Here is a 10,176-nt window from a genome sequence, read left to right as displayed (position 1 = left end):
TGAATGTCTTTTAAAGGCAGCATTTAACAACTTTAGCCTCTAGTTAAGATGGCATCAGGTTACTTGATTGAATATTTATTCTTAGAGAAGACATTGATTTCACACACACAATCTATTCTACAGGCTACTGTTTTCTCAGTGGAAAGAGATTGTTTCTAATCAGGTCTCAATGGTGTCTGAGGCTCTGAAAAACAGATCTTTCTTTGAAAATAAGCTCTACTTTCAAATATTCAAATAGGAAGCCAAGGGCATTTGTCAATTGCTGTGTGCTTTCTTTTACAAGAGTAGTCTGCACAGGTGAGGCTTCTAAGGAGCCAGAAGAAACCTGAACCAGGAACACGGGATGTCTGTCCTAACCAGGGATGCAGGAGACCTGCTCTAACCAAAGACACAGGAGGACCCCCTAACCACAGACAGCACTGCTGCCCCCCAGGAAGCTGGCTCTAACCCAAGTCATAGAGCTATAGCTGACTCCAAGGAGACTGGCTCCAGTCAGAGACCAAGGCCAGTTAACACCAGAGATAGCCAGATGGCAAGAAGTAATCGCAAGAACATAAGGGACAGAACCCAATACAATTTGGCATCATCAGAACCCAGTTCTCCCACCATAGCAAGCTCTGGATACCCCAACACACCTAAAAACAAAATTCTGACCTAAAATACCATCACATAAAGATGATAGAGCTCTTTAAGGAGGATATAAATAACTCCCTTAAGGAGATACAGGAAGTGCTTGCTTCAGCAGCACATATACTAAAATTGGAATAATACAGAGAAGATTAGCATGGCCCCCATACAAGGATAACATGCAAATTTGTGAAGCATTCTATATTTTTAGAACACAAATGTCAGCCCAGGATATTATACCCAGCAAAACTCTCAATCACCACAGATGGAGAAACCAAGATATTCCATGTCAAGAAAAATTTAAACAATATTTTTCCACTAATACAACCTTACAGAGGATATGGGAAGGAAGTCTCCAACACAAGGAGGGTAACTATACCCAAGAAAACACACAAAAAATGTAAACAGTTCACAACAAACTCAAAAGAGAAGCATACACACATAATATAACCTCCAGCAACAAAAATAACAGAAACTAACAATTATTTGTCTTTAATATCTCTCAGCATCGATGGACTCACCCCCCTAATGAAAAGACATTGACTAACAGACTGGATACATAAAGAGGACTGAACATTTTACTGCATAGAAGAAACACACCTCAGTAACAAAGACAGTAATACCTTAGAGTAAAAAGCTGGAGGAAAGTTTTCCAAGCAAATGGTCCCAAGAAACAAGCTTGAGTTGCCATTTTAATATCCAATAAAAGAGACTTTTAACCAAAAGTTATCAAAGGAGATGAAGAAAGATACTTCATATTTATCAAAGGAAAGATCCACCAAGAGGAAGTGTCAATGCCCCGAACGCAAGGGCACCCACATTAGTAAAAGAAACTTTACCAATGCTCAAAATACATATTGAAACTCACACAATAATGGTGGGAGACTTCAACATCCCACTTTCACCAAAGGACAGATCATTGAAACAGAAAATAAACAGAGACACAGTGAAACTAACAGAAGTTATGAACCACATGGATTTAACAGATATTTACAGAGCATTTCACCTTAAAACAAGAGAATATATCTTCCTCTCAGCAACTCATGGAACCATCTCCAAAACTGACCATATAATAAGACACAAAACAGGCATCAACAGATACAAGAAGATTGAAATAATCCCATGAATCCTGTCAGATCACCACAGACTAAGGCTAGACTTCAATAAGAACAAAAGCAACAGAAAGTCCACAAATCTATAGAAACTGAACAACTCTCTGCTCAATGAGGACTTGGTCAGTGAAGACATGAAAGATATGGAATTCAGTGAAAATGATGAAACATCATACCCAAATTTATGGGACAGAATGAAAATAGTGTTAAGAGGAAAATTCATAGCACTAAGTAACTTCATAAAGAAATTGGAGAAGTCCCATACAAGCAACTTAACAGCACACCTGAAAGCTCTAAAAAAAAAAAAAGAAGAAGAAGAAGAAGAATCGAATACACCCAAGAGGAGTAGAAGGCAGGAAATAATCAAATTCAGGGTTGAAACTAACCAAGTAGAAACAAAGAGAACTATAGGAAGAATCAACAAAACCAAGAGCTGGTTCTTTGAGAAAATCAACAAGATAGAAAAACCCTTAGCCAGATAAACCAGAGGGCACAGAGACAGTACCTAAATTAATAAAATCAGAACTGAAAGGGGAGACATAACAACAGAAACTGAGAAAATTAAAAAAAATCATCAGATCCTACTTCAAAAGCCTATACTCAACAAAACTGGAAAATCTAGATAAAATGGATGATTTTCTAGATTGATACCACATATGAAAGTTAAATCAAGATCAGTTAAACTATCTAAATAGTCCCATAACCCCTAAGGAATTAGAAATAGCCATTCAAAACCTCTAACCAAAAAAAAAAGCCCAGGGCCAGATAACCAGTTTTCGTGCAGAATTCTACCAGACCTTCAAAGAAGAGCTAATGACAGTACTCCTCAAATTATTCAGCAAAATAGAAACAGAAGGAACAACACTACCTAATTCACTCTATGAAGCCACTGTTACTCTGATACATAAACCACACAAAGACCTAACAAAAGAGAACTTCAGACTAATTTTGCTTACGAATATTGATGCAAAAATACTCAATAAAAATTTTGAAAACCAAATCCAGGAATACATTATAGCTTGTAGTTTTATGCTCTGCCCACCTTTACTCTGGGAGATGACCATTCTACCAGCCCCCTCCCAGCTTCCCTTGAATGCTCTGATGAAAGATACAGTCACACAGTTGTCTAATTTAAACTTGCCTTCTGGCACAACTGCTGGGCGGTGCTATCTCCTGCCCGGAAAAGCAGGCCCTTATAAATTTCTTATCTCTGTCTCTCCCACCTGCCCTAAACTTCAGTGGCTAGTCCTATCTAGCTCTTTCCAAACAACCCCGACCACCTGCCTGTAGAAATGGCCAAAGGCCACAGTTCCTCCTGAGACCTCACGTGGTTGCCTGGTTCTCCTTTCTCCAGGTTCATAGCAGCCTTATTTGTGATAGCCAGAAGCTGGAAATAAACCATATGACCCTCAACTGAAGAATGGATACAGAAAATGTGGTTCATTTACACATTGGAATACTATTCAGCTATTAAAAATGAGGACATCATGAATTTTGCAGACAAATGGATGGAATTAAAAAATATCATCCTGAGTGAGGTAACTCAGATCCTAAATTATATGCATGGTATGTACTCACTGATAAGTGTATATTAGCCAAAAAACACAGAATACCTAGGATACAACTCACAGAACTCATAGACCCTAAGAAGTGTAACAGAAAGGCCCAAGTGAGAATGATTCTATCACACTTAGAATGGGGAAGAAAATAATCATGGGAGGCAGAGGGAGAAGGTATCTGGATGAGGGAGAAGAGGGGTAGGGAAGAGGAAAGGAGGAACAGGATCCGATAATGGGGGGAACAGGATAGAATCCCAGAGGGCCAAAAAAATGAATGGAAATAAGTAGCCTCAGGGGGCCAGAGCTAGGGCCACCCTCTAGAAACTACCAGAGACCCAGGAGGTGAGAGACTCTCAGGACTTAATGGGGATGACCTTAGCCAAAATGCCCAACAATAGGGAGAGGGAACTCGAAGAGTCCACCTCATGTAGATAGACAGGGCCTCAAGTGGAGGGTCTGGGTTACTAACCCACAGTCAAATTTTGTGACCCAGAGTTGTTCCTATCTAAAAGATAATGCAGGGATAAAAATGGAGAAGAGACTGAAGGAAAGGTGGTCCAATGACCAGCACAATTTGGGATCCACCTCATAGGGCGGGGTGGGGGGAGGGTGACACCAAGGCCTGACACTATTACTGATGCTACGACAGACATGCTTACAGGCAGGAGCCTGGCATGTCTGTCCTCTGAGAGGCCCTACCAACAGCTAACTGAAACAGATGCAGATCTGTTTCATATCCAAGTATCACCAACAGAATACAAGAGATGAAAGAGAGAATCGTAGGCATAAAAGATGCCATAAAAATATTGACTCATTGGTCAAAGAAAATATAAAATATTTACTTACACCCAACCATGGGACTGAAGTTGGAGATCCCTATGGTTGAATTAGGGGAAGGATTGAAGAAGTTGAAGGGGTAGGTGACCCCATAGGAAGACCAGCAGTCTCACCTAACCCAGAACCCAGGGATTTCCTAGAGACTAGGCTATGAAAGTAAGAGCATACACTGGCTTGTCTACGGCCCCTGGCACATAGATAGCAGAGGGCTGCATGGTCAGGCCTTAGTGGGAGAAGATATGGTTAATATTGAGAGATTTGAGGCCCGAGGGAAGAGGAAGGCCTGGTGGGGTGGGAACACCCTTTCAGAGGCAAGGGGGAGGAGAAATGGGATGAAGAACTGTATGGGGGGGGACTAGGAGCAGGGCAAGGACTGGAATGTATTTAAATAAAATAATTAAAATAAAAAGAAAAAAAAGAATTTCATGGTAGAAACCAATAAAAGCGGAAATAAATCCCTTAAAGAAATACAGGGAAATACAATCAAGCAGGTGAAGGACCTAAACAAAATGGTCAAAGACCTAAAACTGGAAATAGAAACAATAAAGAAATGACAAAGGGAGGCAACCCTGGAGATGGAAAACCTAAGAAAGAGTTCAGGAACTACAGATCCAAGTATCACCAACAGAATACAAGAGATGAAAGAGAGAATCGCAGGCATAAAAGATGCCATAAAAATATTGACTCATTGGTCAAAGAAAATATAAAATATAATTTCTTTAAAGACAGACTTACCTCAATGACACATAATAGTTACAGTTTATAGAAGTGCTTCAATCAGCATCTTAGTATTTTTTTAGCTGTGCGTTCATGTCTACAGGATAAGATGGAAAGTAAAACATTTCAAAATTAAGATTTAAAAGATCTTATATTTGGGCTGGAGAGATGGTTCAGAGGTTAAGAGCACTGACTCCTCTTCCAGAGGTCCTGAGTTCAGTTCCCAGCAACCACATGGTGGCTCACAACCATCTGTAATGGGATCTGATGCCCTCTTCTGGTGTGTCTGAAGATAGGTACAGTGTATTCATATATATAAAATAAATCTTTTTAAAAAGGAGATCTCATATTTTATGCAAGAAAACATAGATATTATCTATACCAAAATTAACATAAAGTTTAATAGGAAAGTTCAGTAATTTTTCAGGAAAATTGCTAAGAGATGAGATTTTAGGTGTTCTTCCCACAGAAATGAGCAGCTATTCTGTTGACAGATGTGTTACTTTGTTTGACTGTAATAATTATCCATGTGTGTGTACAGGTGTATAAATGTGTACACTTTAAGTAAATATAATTATTTTTAACATTTTAAATAGTGGCATACTTAAGTAAACAAGTAGATGAATTTAAGGAACGTAGAAGACTTTAAAGCTGATTTCAAATAGAGGAGGATACCTACTATAAGTTGGAAATCTTCAGATGACTTCTGGCCATTTGAGAAAGGTAATTTGTAATTTTAGTTGAAAAGCATTCTGCTAGTAAATAACAGAGGGTAACATGGGAATGTGTTTGAAGATTTTAGTGGTTAAAACCTTTGTTCACTGAAATTATCAGAGAGAGAGGCAGAGAGAGAACATAAAATCACCAAATTTTCTACTTTTGATACAGTAAAAAACTTATAAGAGGATTAAATTCAGGATCTTAGATAAACAAACAGAAATAAATATCTAAAGAGGCTGGTGGGCAGAGGTGCTTCTTGAGTTTTGAACTGAAATAGAGGAAAATTTGTCTTTGTCTAACGTGACTTGTAATTCATTAACATTTCTCTTGAGGTTGTATAATTGCTACTATCCAAGCTACAAATAAAATCTTCAGAAAAAATGAAAAACAAAACCCTGCTCCACCTCTGAATGATGGCCACAGGCAATGAATTTAAGCTGTCTGTGCTTGAGTTTGCTGATCTGTATTACAAGAGTATTGAACTAGAAAATCTCCAGTTAGTCTTTTCTAAGCTTTAATGTCTGAAAGTTTAAACTGTCATTTATTTAAATATTAAAATCAAAATTTACTGTTTTATTTTTTCAATTTTGTCTACCACTAGAAGCACACCTTCAAAAGGCATCCTATCAGGGGCCGCTCAGAATTCAGTGTTTTATTAGTCTTGAACCTGGAGAAAGAAAGTCTTAGATTCTCAGTTTTACAATGTTTCAAGATCCAGTCTTAGGAAAGGACTACCAGTACTCGAACTCATTTCAAAAATGAGTGCTCTGATTGATGCATTGCATTCATTTGGAGCTTAATGTTTATTTTACTATAAAACACACCAACTGATATATTAAAAACATTATTTTGGTTATAGTAAGATTTATTTTATTATGTGCAAATAACATTAAGCACTTTTCAGATGGCATTTTGCTTTTTATCATATAGCAGGAATGCTAATGATAACCAAGTGTTACCAAAGACAGAGGTACTTTAACATGGAAAAGATAATATTTATTATCATTCAGTACCTTTGTGATTCCCTTGTATGTAAAATAGTGCATTGAGAATAGTTTTTATTATTCATATATATATATGTATATATATACATATACATATATATATACACATATATATATATATGTATATGTATGAACTGAATCTGCAGAACATCTGAAGATCGTTTTTCCTCTTAACTCCCTACCATCCCTTCTCTCATAAGCACATAATGTTAATATTTTATTTTAGATTCTCTGTGGCAAACATTTTTAATGTTGATATATTTAATCTGTAAATTTTACATCTTCCTATCCCATTTCCCACTGGTTACTGAATGGACATGCTACAGTTACTCTGAATTGTGACAGTCATAGTAGTCATACTTAATAGCCAAGGGAAATTATCCTGTGGATAATTGCCAGGCAATCAGTATTCATAGCTTTTAATAAAAGAGAGAGAGAGAAAGAGAGAGAGAGAAAGAGAGAGAGAGAGAGAGAGAGAGAGAGAGAGAGAGAGAGAAACAAGCTAGTATAATTTTAAAAATAAGTGATCCATTAAAAAATCTCACATTGACCATTGCATAAAATAAAATTTAGACTCTGTAATAATTTATCAATTTTGGAAAACTAATTTGTAACTATGGTAAACTTTGCAGGAGAAACCTGGCATGTCGTGTGATGAAAAATATCCAGGAAAGAAAAACAAGTTTGAGTCAATTTCCAGTCAAAGTTGTGCATGACCAGGTATGGTGTTGCATGCCTTTAATAGGAACACTTGGGGGCAGAGGCAGCTGGATCTCTGTGAGTGCCAAGCCAGCTTCATGTAAGAAGAGTTCCAGGTCAGCCAGGCCACATAGTGAGACCTTGCTTGTGAACTTGATGGTTTAATCTAAATTATACAGTATGGGCTTTGATGGGCTGAAATGATTAGCAAATGCTTAGATAAACAGGTCACAGTAGGCTAGGACTGCACCATTTGGTGTATTTTGTAGGAGATACTGTAAGTAATGGAGCTTCAGACACAGGTAAAAATGTCACAAAGGTCAAGAGTTAAAGGAAGCTGATTGGCACAAAGGACATCCATCTTGTTCACTACTAGAAAGAATTATGGGGGTGGGGTGAGGAACTAGATAAATGTTTCACATTTAGGCAATCTGAAAAGCATAAATCACAATTTGGACAGGTTGAGCTCCAAGGAGGAAAGACTGACCAAAGCAGAAAATAGCTGACAAACCTGAGAGGTGCCAGAGCTCACTCGCTCTGACAGCACATTTAATGTTGCCTCCAACTTGAGATTCACCTCTCTGAGCTCATCTTCATCATTTGTTTCAATTTACTGGGACTGGGCAGTCTATTCTCTCAACAAGTCCAAACTTTGCCTCTGCAGTGTTATAGTGTAACAGTCACCACAAGTGTTCAGGCCCAGATACCAAAAGCCTTCTTCAAACGCCTCAGTTTGAAAAGGAGCCTTCCTACCCAACCCCACGGCATTATTAAATATAAACTTCACAATTCATATAATATATGCAACTTTGATTTGTAAATACATATGCATCTGTTTTCTCAATCCTACAGAGCTACAAAAATCCTTAAGGGCCGAAACTGTGTACTGCCACTTTGCATGCCACAGGGGGTTGCATTTTTATAAGCGAATCTACAAAAACAAAAATCTAACCCGCAAAATAATGGTAAACAAGAATATGTTGAATGGATGCATTCCGTCGCTAACACATTTTCATTCTCTTCATTTTTCCGTTATCCTTATGAGACAATTCTTATATTGAAACCAATTTTCTCTCAGAAAATCAAATTACTGAAAGATACCTAGGTTCTTTCAACCAGGCTTTCACTTAGAGGTAACTAAAAGGCACATCTGGAGCCTGGTCAGATGACACATAACTGCAGGCCAAGGAAGCAAATGTAAATGTGCCTTTCAGTGGTCTACTTGCATAAGAATGCAATGGGAAGGGAGTAGGTTCAGTAGGTCTTAGGGTAAGTGGTTTAACTCCCTAGGCTAACGCTAGGGAAGATGGGACAAAACTCAAAATGATAGGGTCTGTCAGGGTGCGTTTTAGATTGAACAGATGGTTTGGTAATCTGTAAATCATATAGGCAGTCATGTTTGGTTTGTTTGTTTGTGACTGGATGTCTATTTAGCCTAGAATGACTTGAATCTCAGCATCTCACTGCTACATGGCCACCACCAAGCCTAACTAGTACTCTTTGAAATGGACGGTCTGGTTTTTCTTTAAGCTACCGGAACGTAAGAAAGAATTGGGGGAGGCAGTGAAGCAGGGTCTCACTAGATAGCTTCAGCTTGCTTGATATATGTAAGACCAGGCTAGTCTTGATCTCACAGTGATCTGCCTGCTTCTGCCTCCCAAGTGCTCGGATTAAAGCGGTACACCACTAGGCCGGAGCCTAAATTTTTAAGTAACCATTTAAAAGGTTAATTTTCCTTTTTGATTAGACTTTCAGCTTAGGGAATGCAGACTGTTGTTGAAGCACTTTTAAATACAATTAGCTCTTTCAACAACTGAAGCAAAGCACATCTCAAAAAAGGCTGCAGGGACCCGGCATGCTTAGTACCAGTAACAATTAGTAGCCCTCAGCGCTCTGTTTTAACTGGAATTATTTCTAAGCATCTTATTCTTTTCTCCAAACGTTTAGGGTTTCAGACTCTGACACTAGAAGACAAATGGAAGATTCTCAGAACAGAAAGCTGCTACTTAAACACTGTCTGAGACTAGAATAGGTTCAGGGGGCACTTCCGGGGACCAAAAATAAACATTAAAAAAAAATAAAAAAATTAAGGAGACACCTCAAGTTTCAGTAATGAAGATAACAAATTGTTTTGTTTTCTATGTAGTCTTAAATATCATCTTTAAATTATGAATTCATTAAAGTCAATGCTTTTCCTCTGGGTAGACCTCTGCTATTACAGACTTCCCGTGTGGCCCCATTTAATTTTTGCTTGACTCCCTCCAGGCAGAGTACTAGCTCTTTTAGAAGGTAGGCGGCCTGCAGGGGAGTCCTGCTCTTCCAGGTCCCAGATTTATTGCTCGTCTCCACCTGCGGGAGGCGCGTAGTTCTGGCACCCTTCTAAAGCCAGGACCACAGTTCAGCATTGGCGGGAAGTTCTCACGACCAGAAACGTTCCCACTCTTTTTCTGATCTCTAAACCGGCGATCCTGTCACTCTAACCTCGCCCTTTTGCTAACTGGGAAAGACTGGAGCTTCTGGCTCAATCCAGTCTCAAAAGGGCCCGCCACCCGGCGCGAAGAAGGAAGGGGGGTTGGAAATCGTGGGGGGGAAAACCAACTGTTTGAGCTTTCGCTTGCCGTTTTAACTTAAAAACGGGTGAAAAGGCAAGAAAACTGGATTTCCTGCTGGTCACGTTGGAGCACTAGGCGTCTGCTAAGTGCGTGGACTCCGGCACCCTAGAGGCAGTCAAAGCCGGCAGCATACGAGGGCTTCGGGCAAGTTCGCGGGCCACGCCTTCCGAACCGGCCACCTCCCCTCATTGGCCTGATAGCCTGTCACTCCAACCTGGCTCCCACTTCGGGTAACCATTCACGTAGTTTGGTTGCGTCTTGGCGTGTTTAATGTTGCCAATAACGAGAG

At 39.2% G+C, this 10,176-nt stretch overlaps 1 non-coding gene across 1 annotated transcript; it reads left to right on the top strand.

Annotated features, from left to right (window-relative positions):
• Positions 1–729: 729 nt before the first annotated feature.
• LOC117695692 (U6 spliceosomal RNA) lies at positions 730–836 on the top strand. The gene has a single exon (XR_004604716.1). It is a non-coding gene; the product is annotated as a U6 spliceosomal RNA (small nuclear RNA).
• Positions 837–10,176: the final 9,340 nt, after the last annotated feature.

This window comes from Arvicanthis niloticus, chromosome X (assembly GCF_011762505.2).
Source record: "Arvicanthis niloticus isolate mArvNil1 chromosome X, mArvNil1.pat.X, whole genome shotgun sequence".
NCBI lineage: Eukaryota > Metazoa > Chordata > Mammalia > Rodentia > Muridae > Arvicanthis > Arvicanthis niloticus.
Note: the sequence above shows the minus strand (reverse complement) of the source record. Positions and strands in the feature narration are given on the sequence as shown.